We start from the raw sequence: 12,641 nt of genomic DNA on the forward strand, positions 1-12,641 counted from the left end.
CTTCGGGAAGGGGATGGATACGCTGTCGCACCATGCATGGTCGTTTATGGTTTTCTCTGTTGACGTTGGACATTGACGGAGATTCAGGGAGGTAATGTTAGTTTTGGCCTTGATGCACTTGTTGTACTATGGTTTGTGGGTCGTTTTTTCAGGTGGTTAAACAAGGTAGTTGTATTGCTATGCGGCGCAAACACAACTCTAAACTCACTCTGGCATGATTTGTTCTTGGTTATCATCACTTGCCCTAAATTCCAAAACTACCATACAACGGTTGATGATCCTTTTCGAAGGACTAGCTCCTCGCCTTCTGCTCCTGATAATTGATTTACCTTTCACACGACACCGTGATTGGCTACTCTCTGTCTCTACTCTCTAAGAAATACCGGAACTGACTGCAGACAAAACGTTGTTCTGGCTACCGCTGCAGGGTGCGTGCATGACAACTCCCATTTTGTTCTCCCTCTTGTGGTTAGCGAATGTTAGGCGAGAAAGCGCTTGATTTGATATGTAGCAAAGCACGCATTTTAAATGTCAATATCGCTGACGATCATGCAATTCGATTAATTGTGCAGCCCTAGTTGTTGTGGCTCCCTTTGTCACTCTGAGGTCCGTAAATAGATAGATAGATAGATAGATAGATAGATTACTTCATCCCCGAAGGGAAATTAAGTCGTCATAGCAGCCGGTACATTTGATTACAATAAAATAAATACAATAGAATAAAATATTGAGGTAGAAAGAATAAAAACAGAAACACAAGATAAATAGGTAGATAAGGTGCAGTGGCAGATGATGGTAATAGTACTGATGATATGATGGTAATGTTATTGTTAGATAGTATATAAAAAATTGTATAGTATTTATATATGATAGTAATTATACCAATATAATAGCAGTATATAGTAATAATAGCAGTAACAGTATATATAATAATAGTCAAATATAATAATAATAACAGGTACACATGTATAAATATGTGTATATAGACTTATATATACAAAGAATATACAAAGAGTATGATATAATATATAGTACGGGTATAAATATAAGTATTTGGCGATGCAATATATAATGTACTATGAGTGTAAGAATATGTAGACCGAGTGTGCAAAAGACAATATTATTGTATAAAATGATGAATTGAGACAGGTATATTTAGTTTAGTTCAGTGATGGTGGCTCTGACAGAGGTAGATGCGTTGTACAGTCTTATTGCGGTTGGGAGGAACGACCTGTATCGTTCCTTAGAGCAGCGGGGTTGAATGAGTCTATGGCTGAAGCTGCTCCTTAGCCTGTCCAGTGTTTTGTGGAGGGGTGAGACGGATTGTCCATGATTGCCAGCATTTCAGGTGGTTTGCTGGACTTAGAGTGTTAAATTCTGGGGTATAGGTTGCCATGTGCCAAGTTCACAATATATTCTCCTACAGCCAGGGCAGTTGGGGGGAACCTCACCAGGCAGTATATATTCTCCCGCGACAATGTGCCTACAGCGAATGACCACACCACGGGGGTGCATGGTGCGCATCACAGTTTCACAGGTAGCATATTCTCCTGCAGGCATGCGCCATGGAGAATGGCCCCACCGCGGCGGTGAATGGCGCACATAATCAGTTTCACAAGGTAGCATATTCTCCTGCAGGCATGCGCCTATGGAGAATAGCTACACCGCAGTGGCATGGCACACATAACAGGCTCACTAGGTAGCATATTCTCCAGCAGGCATGGGCCTATGGAGAATAGCCACACCGCAGTGGCGTGGAACACATAACAGGCTCACTAGGTAGCATATTCTCCAGCAGGCATGCGCCTATGGAGAATAGCCACACCGCAGTGGCGTGGAACACATAACAGGCTCACTAGGTAGCATATTCTCCAGCAGGCATGCGCCTATGGAGAATAGCCACACCGCAGTGGCGTGGAACACATAACAGGCTCACTAGGTAGCATATTCTCCAGCAGGCATGCGCCTATGGAGAATAGCCACACCGCAGTGGCGTGGAACACATAACAGGCTCACTAGGTAACAGGCTCACTAGCCAGCAGGCATGCGCCTATGGAGAATAGCCACACCGCAGTGGCGTGGAACACATAACAGGCTCACTAGATAGCATATTCTCCAGCAGGCATGCGCCTATGGAGAATAGCCACACCGCAGTGGCGTGGAACACATAACAGGCTCACTAGATAGCATATTCTCCAGCAGGCATGCGCCTATGGAGAATAGCCACACCGCAGTGGCGTGGAACACATAACAGGCTCACTAGGTAGCATATTCTCCAGCAGGCATGCGCCTATGGAGAATAGCCACACCGCAGTGGCGTGGAACACATAACAGGCTCACTAGGTAGCATATTCTCCAGCAGGCATGCGCCTATGGAGAATAGCCACACCGCAGTGGCGTGGAACACATAACAGGCTCACTAGGTAGCATATTCTCCAGCAGGCATGCGCCTATGGAGAATAGCCACACCGCAGTGGCGTGGAACACATAACAGGCTCACTAGGTAGCATATTCTCCTGCAGGCAGGCGCCTATGGAGAATAGCCACACCGCAGTGGCGTGGAACACATAACAGGCTCACTAGTTAGCATATTCTCCTGCAGGCATGCGCCTATGGAGAATAGCCACACCGCAGTGGCATGGAACACATAACAGGCTCACTAGGTAGCATATTCTCAAGCAGGCATGCGCTTATGGAGAAATGCACACATAACAGATACCGATTTATTCGTCAAGCTCCGAATTTGTGCAGTGTTGGGCGGTTACAGTATTAGCTCATCACTCCCATCATTCCTGTGTTAGCATATGGGGAGTGATTAAGTTGGAGCCTAGACACCAAACACAAACATGTTCTATTGTGAATAATAAATATCTTAATAAATAAGATAAATAATCAAACGTGAGTAGTCTGACTGAAATGGAGCGAAGCCAGCGAGCTAGTTCTGGCAGGCAAATCGAGCTGCGCTGCTTCAGTCATGTGCCATACATCAGGTGACATAAATCATGTGACATATCAGGTGACATACTTCACTTGCCACAACCAGCCACAGCACTCATCCACTGCATTAGGCGGTCTATTTAAGCAGAGGGAAATCCCATCTGTCCAACCATACCCGAGCGTCTTGACCCCATGGTATTCATCCAATTCCTACAGAGCAGTGAATAGATCAAGAACCAATAACCTTATCATGTGTCAATGCTGCTACAATAGAAAATCTATGAATCCTCAATGATGACAGGTAAGACTGTCATTTACCTTGGCTTTATATTTCCTTATTACTGAATTGTTGTCAAGGTGAGTCAGAGTATACGATAACGGAAGCAGTCTAATAGGAAATCTGACAAGGACGCTCATTTAATCCTCTACATGACCTTATCCTTTCTAGTCTTAGAAGAACACATGTTTACAACAAGTCTGATAGATCTTGTCGAGACTTCTGAATTATCATTGCTAAGAATAAATACTGCTTTCTGTTCTTTCTTCTCTATGATCAAACGCTTGCATCCCTCTTCAACCCATCTGACGACACCCTTGCCTACCAACAATGGTTGAAAATGCATGACGAGATCTCCTCAAAGCTTCGCCATCCCTGCCAGAGCTGAGGCCTAACACCTGGATGCTGTTCCCGCACTCCTTAAGATGTGGCACCGCTATGACTGCAACACTCCATCATCAATGCTACTCATGCTATGTTGGACACCACAAGAAGGAATATTGACTCTCAAACATCATCTGCAGCCTTGGTGTTTTAATATGTAATCTCCGCTGCACAAATCCTTTGTTGCATGTCAGATCTCGGGATCCATTACGTCTCCGCGTCCGGGTATAGTCACAGGCATGTTTTGGCGCGCCTTCATACCCTCAAATGGTGACGATACAATGCAAACGATGCCAAGGGATTCATTGCACCCTTGCCGTGGCATACATCTGTTCCTGTCCATCCTGGGAGAGGGATCCCTCACATGTGGCTCTCTCTGAGGTTTCTACATTTTCCCCTGTTTATGGGGGTTTTTTGGTAGTTTTTCCTTACTCTTGTCGAGGGTTAAGGACAGGATGTCGCATTTGTTAAGCCCGATGAAACGAATCATGTTTTGAATATTGGCGATACAAACAAAACATGTGAGTGAATAATTTCTATGTGCTTTGCAGACTGATTCTTTTATTGCATTTCAGGTGGTTTGCTGGGCTTAAAGGTGAAATTCCGATGCATATGTTGCCATGTGCCAAGTTCACTATATTCCCGTATATGGAACCTCACCAGGTAGTATATTCCCCCGCAGACAATTTGGCTAAATCGAATGACCACACCACGGCGGTGAATGGCTCACATAACAGGTTCACTAGTTAGCATATTCTCCTGCAGGCTAATGCCCCTACGGTGAATGGCGCACACATAGCAGATACCGATCCATACGTCAGGCTCCGACTATGTGCAGTGTTGGGGGGTTACAAGTATTTGCTCATCACTCCCATCATTACTGTGTAATCATATGGGGGAGTGATTAAGTTGGAGCCTAGACGCCAAACACTAAATCTGTTGTAATAAATATATTACATGATCAAACGTGAGTTGTCTGACAGAAATATGGCGACGCCTGCGAGCTAGTTCTGGCAGGCAACTCGAGCGGCGCTGCGCCAATCAGGTGTCATACATCATGTGACATACATCATGTGACATACCTCAATCTCCACAACCATCTTAATACACACCCACCTTATCAGGTGGTCTATTTAACCAGAGAGACATTTCCCATCAACCCCTCTTGCTCGCACTGCTGCTGCAGTATTGCTACCTGTTGCTTCAGTCCCTCCACCACCCCAGCATCCACCTGTAGGCCCAGCATCCACCTGTAGGCTCCAACGGGGGTTACAAGTATTTGCTCATCACTCCCATCATTACTGTGTAATCATATGGGGGAGTGATTAAGTTGGAGCCTAGACGCCAAACACTAAATCTGTTGTAATAAATATATTACATGATCAAACGTGAGTTGTCTGACAGAACTGACTTTGTGTAGTGAAGGGGTGGAGTTGTGTAGTGAAGGGGGGTGGAGCCTGGGTAAAGAACACAACGTATAAATGCTGCTGTGGAAATCACACGTTCACATCACATCAACACAGGTGTCGGCCATTATCACAAAGTCTTTCCAAGTTGACGTCTTCATCGTGGTCTTCCGTGTGAGTGGCTCCTCTTCTTCAATCTTGAGATATCTATGTGATATCAGTTGTGCATCGTCTTATAAAGGTCATCAAGAGGCCCATGGTGAATCCTCAGTATAATATCCTGCTGTATTAATGAATACTTTTAGTGATCTGGTTCATCAGGGTTCATTTTGGTTCGAGGCCCTCTGGCTGCGTTCTGCTCTGGAACTCTAAAGTCCCTTGAACCGCTCATATGACTGTGTTAGCTGTTTGCTGTGGTCGGAGTGTCCCTGCTCTATTACACACATTTCATCCAGAGCGTATCTTTTAAAGGCTTTAACAACATCAGCGAATGTCATTGGGTTTAGTTTCCTTCAACAAAGAAGAGCCCAGAGCCACGAGAGGACACAGAGTAAACATCCAGGTCCTGCTGCCGAGCAGTGGAGGAGTCCTGTTCTGACCTAACTCCTGATGAGAAGACTAACAAGGACATTTCAGTTTGTACATTAAAAACCAAGAGGAAACATAACAGAGATAGAACTCAAACATACCTCAGATTACATTCTAATTACAGTTATTCTGGAGATGATGTTCGATGGAAACAGCTCGAATGAAGTAATCAAGATCATTAACAGGACTCCGATAGAAACTGAACGAAGTGTGTTCACCTGGTTATGAAAGTCCTATCAAGGTTGTTTCCTGTGTTCCTGCTTCTAAATTGAACACTTATTGTAAATAAGAACCAGGAAGTAAAGAGGGAATTGATCATTTGGTATAATAAAGCAACATAGAACATGTACAGGGTCCAGCCTCGCTCGACCTAGAAGCTCTAAGTGCTTTTCGCTCTTGGACAAATGTTTCACTTATCTTGTTTGTGCATGTGTAGATTGAAAATTCACTCGATCCCATGTGGAGCACCTCGACGCAGACATCGTCCTCATTAATGAAGAAATTGTGTATTTATTTTGTGCTTCAAGGTCTGTTATATATTACAAACGGATTTATTATATAAACGGAAAAAAACAAAGCCTCCGTGGCGAAGGCAACAATGCTGTGAATTCTATTTGGTTTATTTTACACCTTTTGACGTCATTTTGGGCAATTCACGTATTATATGTTACAAATTATGGTTTCCGACTTACAAAATGTTTAAACTACAGTTTAAGCATAAGCTACTAATTAAAAAAATGCAAGAAGTGTTGGCTAATCAGAGCAAAAATGCTAAACTGATATCCAGCCGTTAGAAAGCAGTCAAATCTGTAGCTTGTTCGCTTCACTTACCATAGTTCACACAAAGTTCTTCTCTCTCAGTGCTTTAATTTTCAAAAAGAACTATAAGAAAATCCCAAATGTTAAAACATTTTGGTAATTTTCATGTAAATGCAGTTTACGGTGCAGTTGATATTAAACTCACAGCGCTTCTATTTCGAGCATTATATTTTTCAGTGTGGAGCAATTTTGGGGTTCAGTGTTCAGCCAGGAATCGAACCATCAACCCTCTGATTATCGGACGACCCGTTCTACCCCTGAGCCACCGTTGTTAAGAATGTGGTGAATGCAGAGTGTGTTGTTGACGTTGTGTTTGTGTTGTTGTTTCAGGAGTTTAGTGGCGTCACAGGGTTTTGTGTTTTGCTTCCCTGTAAAGATCCATTTTTCAGAAGCTCCAGCCACAGGAGAGTGATGAAGACAAAACTCTGATGTGTTTACAGAAGTAAATCTGAATTCAATTACCAAGTTACTCTGACTAATAGACTCCACGCAGGCCGTTGCATAAGAGACAATAAACATCACGGCGGGAACTCAGCCCGACAGCGAGTAAACAGCCGGGAGCTCCAGGGTCGTGTGGAGACTCATTTCTGCAGAGTCTCCGTCTGCTGGTGGAAGCTGTGTCTCTGAGACCTTCAGTTTGAATCAGCCCTCCGGAACCGAGCAAAGCACAAGACTCAGAATATAATGTTGTATTACGAGTGGTAGAAAGTTTTGGATCCTTTCATTAGAGTTTAGTTGCAATGAACAAACAGCTGTCATGTTTGTGTCTCATATGGAATAACAGGGTTTCCATGTTAGGCCTCTTCTTTGGGATTAAAGGGATCAGGCCACATCCATTCGAACATATCTTTGTTTAAAAACATTTTCAAGGTAAAATATTATCTCTGTCCAGATTAAATATGTTAGCTCTGTTTTTTTATAGCCATAAAACCGTGTCCTACAGTGGCCGTGGAAGCTCAACCCACTGCAACACGTTTTCTATTTGCCGTGTACGTGTTGTCAAGTGTCTGTTCCGTCTGTTTTGTGTATTTGCTCTTGTCTCCTCACTGCGCTGAGCTCTCAGGGCCACCAGCAGCTAAAACACACGATATTTACATCGAACCACTGCTGGAAAAATACACAATATCACTCATCCTCCTTGTTTCCAGTTAAACGCTCCACAGGTTCCCTCAGCGTGAAGCCAGAGACGTCGGAGCCTCTTAGGATCATCGAGCTGGATTCCACCGTCACGTCCATCAGTTGATTCTCCTGTAAATGCATCAGCAGCGAGAGGATCTGGGATGAACCGGTTGAGACGTTAAAGCCAAACGATGCTCTCGTCTTAATGCATCCAGTGAAACGACTCTGATGGATGCTGAGATCGACCTTTTAGCCAAAACAGCTCCACTAATGAGGTGGTATCGATTAGTTTATACAATTATCCTCCCCGCAGTCTATTAGATAATCATGTCTGTGTGTGTGTGTGTGTTTGTGTTTGTGTGTCTGGAGGAGATGACGGAGACGTGTTTGTTGCTGGTGCAGATTGAACCCAGGCTGGATAATGGACGGCGTTTAGCTCCTGCATAATTATTGGATTCCAGCCGAGCGGCAGTCGATAGGCTGCAGTCGGAGCGCTCGGCCTCTTCTCCAGCCTGTTTGCATGTTTCCCTCTCGATGGCAGCTGCTGATGAATGTGTGCTGATGGAAATGAGCCTCGGATGAAGTCATTCTCTGATTCTTGTCAATAAGGCGGATGACTTCACAGGGGAAACATCATTTAACTGAAGTATTGTGGTGCAGAGTGTTGTTAATGTGTTCAGGAGGGACGTTACAGGACCAATGTACAAACTGTACAATTTCTTAATGTAAAGATTGATTCCATACGTACACATTACAGATGCTTGTTCTACATGATCTGTTCGTCAAGTTACAAACTATTGAATGATTCTAAACAGCTGCTGAATGAAGCTGAGCTGCTTTGTAAAATGTATCGTCTGTTCTATCCGTCCCCCAAAACTGATTTTAATGTAGTTTCCAGTAGAAATTAAGCAGTGGACATTTGATACTGATTCAATAAGTATAAATAGTCTCCGTCTCTGACATTTATTGTGGAAAAGCCAAAGTTTGTGATGTGAAGTGACAGAGAAAAGGTTTTAATCCTCCTCTGGGATTTCCCTCTCATCCAGGATCCCACCAGTTTCAACTGAAACCTAAAACTGGAGCGACTGCGTTTCCCAAACACGGATTCAACATCGTGTGACTTTGGAGCAAGTCGGACATTTATCACTTTGTTTCTGCGTTTTGCTTTTTTATGTCTGGAGCAATTGAAAGATTGAGTCCTGAAAAATATATTCTGATCTCTAATCCAATTATTGTCTTTGACCTCTTCACGTTCCGAAAAAAAGAAACACGGGGACACGGTGAGAAAACTGCCGGTTGTGACTGACAGGGAAAAAACATTTTCCAATTACTGTCCACGGCCTCCTACCTCCTTTAATGTCTGACCAGCGACTGCAGGTTTTTCTTTTTTCCTTTAAATGGGTTTTTGTGTTGCCAGCCGCCCCCCCCCCCCCCCCCCCCCCCCCCGTACCTTCCCCACAAACCCTCCAGCCTTAAAGAAATACATCTACGCTGGAATCGTGGCATGTTCCTCAAAATGACTTTTCTATTCCCCTCGTCTGAGCCCCGGCTGCTGCTCGCTGACAGACGCTATCACAGTTCATTATGTCTGTGCTGGAACAGGCAGCAAAGGGCCGGGGAGAAGGTCTCACCATGTTTCACTATCGAGACCTGTCAGTGGAATAATCACAGACACTGACATGTAGCTTGTGATTCTTTCTTCAGTCTGTCCCCTCGTCTGTGCGGCAGGCATCTGTCTGGAAAACACTGATCCTGGTTTTCAGGACTCGTGTTCTGTCCCGTGTCCCTGACGTGAAGTCGTCTTCCTGTCCTGTGTCAGCGTGTCGGGGGGGGGGGGGATTTCTCTAAGGCTGCTCTTCATATTCTCATCTGAGTGAAGCTCTCACCGGCTCTTTCAACATGCAGGGGAAACATGGAGGCTGGAGGGGAACAAGCCAACGCACCTTCTCTAATGTTCTGTGGGTTTAGAGCCATTTTTTATTTATCAGTCACATTTATTTTTGTCAGTATGGAGGGAGAAGAGGACTCTGCCCCCCCCCCACCTAGGCATTCCATAAGCATAAGTATTCCAGTTTGAGATTAAACAGCACAGACCTGGTTTGCTGCATATTTTAATTGTGATTTAGCAACAGACAGAGAAGAGTCGACCATCATCTCTTGCATACAACTTAAAGATAAGGCCCAACACAATGTAGTATGGAGTATTTATGAATTTGTTCTTGGCTTTAGAAATAAAAAATCCGGAATCAAACATAAAGAATTCATCCTCTGGGCAACAGACAGGGATCCTTTGTTCTCCGACTAACGGACGGATCCGAGTGTCTTTGATGTTTTGTCATTAAATGTGGCCTCGCAGCAGAGTCCTGTGTTTTTTAATCTTCATCTTTTTACTCGGGCTCCGTTGGGCCACCTCGGCGCTCGGGGCCTCCTCGGGATCACGTGAGAGAAGCTGCGTTCCTGCTCGCCCCTCAGGCCTCGACTCAAAGGATCCAAGGAAGGAGCCTCATTAGACTCTGCATTAATTTGAGCTTGTTAAACACCGCGGCTCGACTTTCATCTCATCCTGTGACGGACACGTCTTTGCTGAAGTTGACGGTTTAAGGAAAGTTTTTCAGTTAAGTCGGATCGCTGCCTGTCAGGATGGATCGTAAGACGCAGGGTGAGGGAGTCGGGCAGAACTTTCCTCAAGTCCTTCTTCTAATGAACTTCTCCGGGGCTTTGAAGCATCGTGTGTGTGTGAAGTGTGTGTGTGTGTCTGACAGGAAGAGGGGCGTCGACATGTGTACGTGTCACTGTCCTTTAACGTTTGGACTCGTTTGACGAACAAACCTCGTCTGTGGCTCTTGGCCTGAAGCCCAGTGGTTCCTTCTGAAGACCACAGACTGAATCCAAACATCCAGAGGAGCGCTCCTGGTAGAATGAGACCAGAAGGGTCCTGAAGATCCACAATCCATCAGGTCCACATGGGGCCTCAGGTCTGTGGAGAAGCTGCTCGGGGTTGAGACGTGGCCTGGAAATCTGTGGTGGCTCGGAAGTTCAAATCCTAAAAGCCATCAAATCAGCCTTTAGCCTTGTCGATAGCAGGATCCTAACTTTTCTGTTAGAGGTTAATGTCGTTGGGATTAATTTTTGGGAGCCATCATGTTTATAACTTTATTAACGTGCTCATGGCTCATGGCAGAATCAGGCTGAATCATTTGGATTTGTTCTCAATCTGCAGTTTGGTTTCTTCTCCATCTACGGTGCAGCGCTCGTCAGCCGCTGGTTTATTGTTTTCTAATATTAGCTTTGGAAACTCGTGTGAATGGAAAAATGTTGTTTGGCACATTCTGAGCTTATCTGTTATCTGTTGTTTTGGTTACTATGTAAAGCAGCAGACCCGGAGTTGCCAATATCAATATCATTAATAACTATTTATAGAAATACTCCGAGGTGAATTACAGCCTCTGGGATTTCAGTTAATCACAAAGGAAACACGTGAAGTCCAAACTGTGGCCGACCCTGAGGTGGCTGCAACATGCAACTCAACCACTAGATGTCACTAAATCCTACACACTGAACCTTTAACACTTTTAAAGTTTTGGTGTTTTAAAATGCAGCCCCTGTCCCGACCTCCCCCCCCCCCCCCCCCCACCTCGGTATTCTCACTGCCCAGTGTTTGCATCATGACTCAAACTGAAATCTGTCCAACAGGCCGGTTTCCAGTGTTTGAAGTGAAAAAGCATCGACTCAGCAGGTTTACGTCTTTCAATTAATGAAGCTGCTGCAGCCAGAGGGTCGGGGGCCGAGCGCTGTGAGGTCTTGAAATTCAAATTAATGATCCTCTTCTGCTCATGATGTGGAGATGAACACTGGAACTTTCAAGTTTTCAAAATATATCTCACTCAACAATGTGTCAGGCTGAGTTTGAGGAGACAATGATGCAGAGGACAGGTGCAATTTACGTTTTGACGTCTCATCATCAGAAGACGTCTCCTCACATCAGACGGACGAGTCGTGTCCTCGCTCTCAGCTGCTGGAACACATGACAGTAAATTACCTCTGAGCAAAAAGTAAATAAAGGTGTCAAATAATTCTGAGTGACACAGTTAATCTAATGCAAGTCGGTTTTAATCACATGTCAACAGAAGACAGAAGGATGATGCATCGTAAAGAAGGCTATTTATGAAATATAATAACTATCCCATCAGCCTTTACGTCGGAGCAGATTTACGATAAATACGAGGAACAACATCTTCTTTTGTGATCAAATCAAAAATGTTGTTAAATCTTTGATCGGCACAACATTAAAAAGCAGCTTCCTGTTTTAATGTTGTTTGTGATAAATGGAGTTCATCAATTTAAATGTGTGAGATTATCGTGACTGAAGAGGAGGATGCACCAAGACTGCAAATCAGAAAACATGGAGCTGGAAGTTCGATACCGTGTCGGATTGATTTGAACATCTCGAGTCCAAACAGACGAGTTCTGTGACATCAGGTCGTTATCCCAGTATCCACTAATAACCATTTAGAAAATGTCAGATGCACAAAGTAGTTTAGGGAAATTTGAACCATGAGGGATCACGACAACGCAAATAATCTGCCAGTTTCCCCCCGGGCTCATTACAGCTGCACAAACACACAGGCGGTCGATTGAAGGAGCGAATGCGGCGTCATTAAACGGTTTGATCCCGTTTAATTTTGCTTAATCATCTCAGTGACTGGAGGTTGAATGAGGATTTGTCAGAATTGTGACACAGTGAGGAGGCTGATGTGTACATGGAAACACGACCAAGGGAAACGGGTTCGATTCCCCACAACGTCTTCATCAGTCGGGCAAGAAGTGGAGTTATTTTACAAGCCAAGAAAATAGTCTCTCGCTCTGTGCTGCACAAGCCCTCGTAACTCCCCCCCCCCCCCTCTGCACTGTGTCTGTTGACTTTAACTGTGGGCCTGCGATGGCAGCGTGCCCGGAGGGTTTGGGCGGGGGGGGAGGGGGGGGGGGGGGGTTGGACTTGCAGGCCGCAAACCACAGCACATTCGGAGGCTTTTAAATGCCTCATAAACACCGATGGAGGAGCAGAAAGGGCTGCAGCACACACGGAGACACGACGTCCACCCCCCCCCCCC

This window comes from Pleuronectes platessa, chromosome 10 (assembly GCF_947347685.1).
Source record: "Pleuronectes platessa chromosome 10, fPlePla1.1, whole genome shotgun sequence".
Taxonomy (NCBI): domain Eukaryota; kingdom Metazoa; phylum Chordata; class Actinopteri; order Pleuronectiformes; family Pleuronectidae; genus Pleuronectes; species Pleuronectes platessa.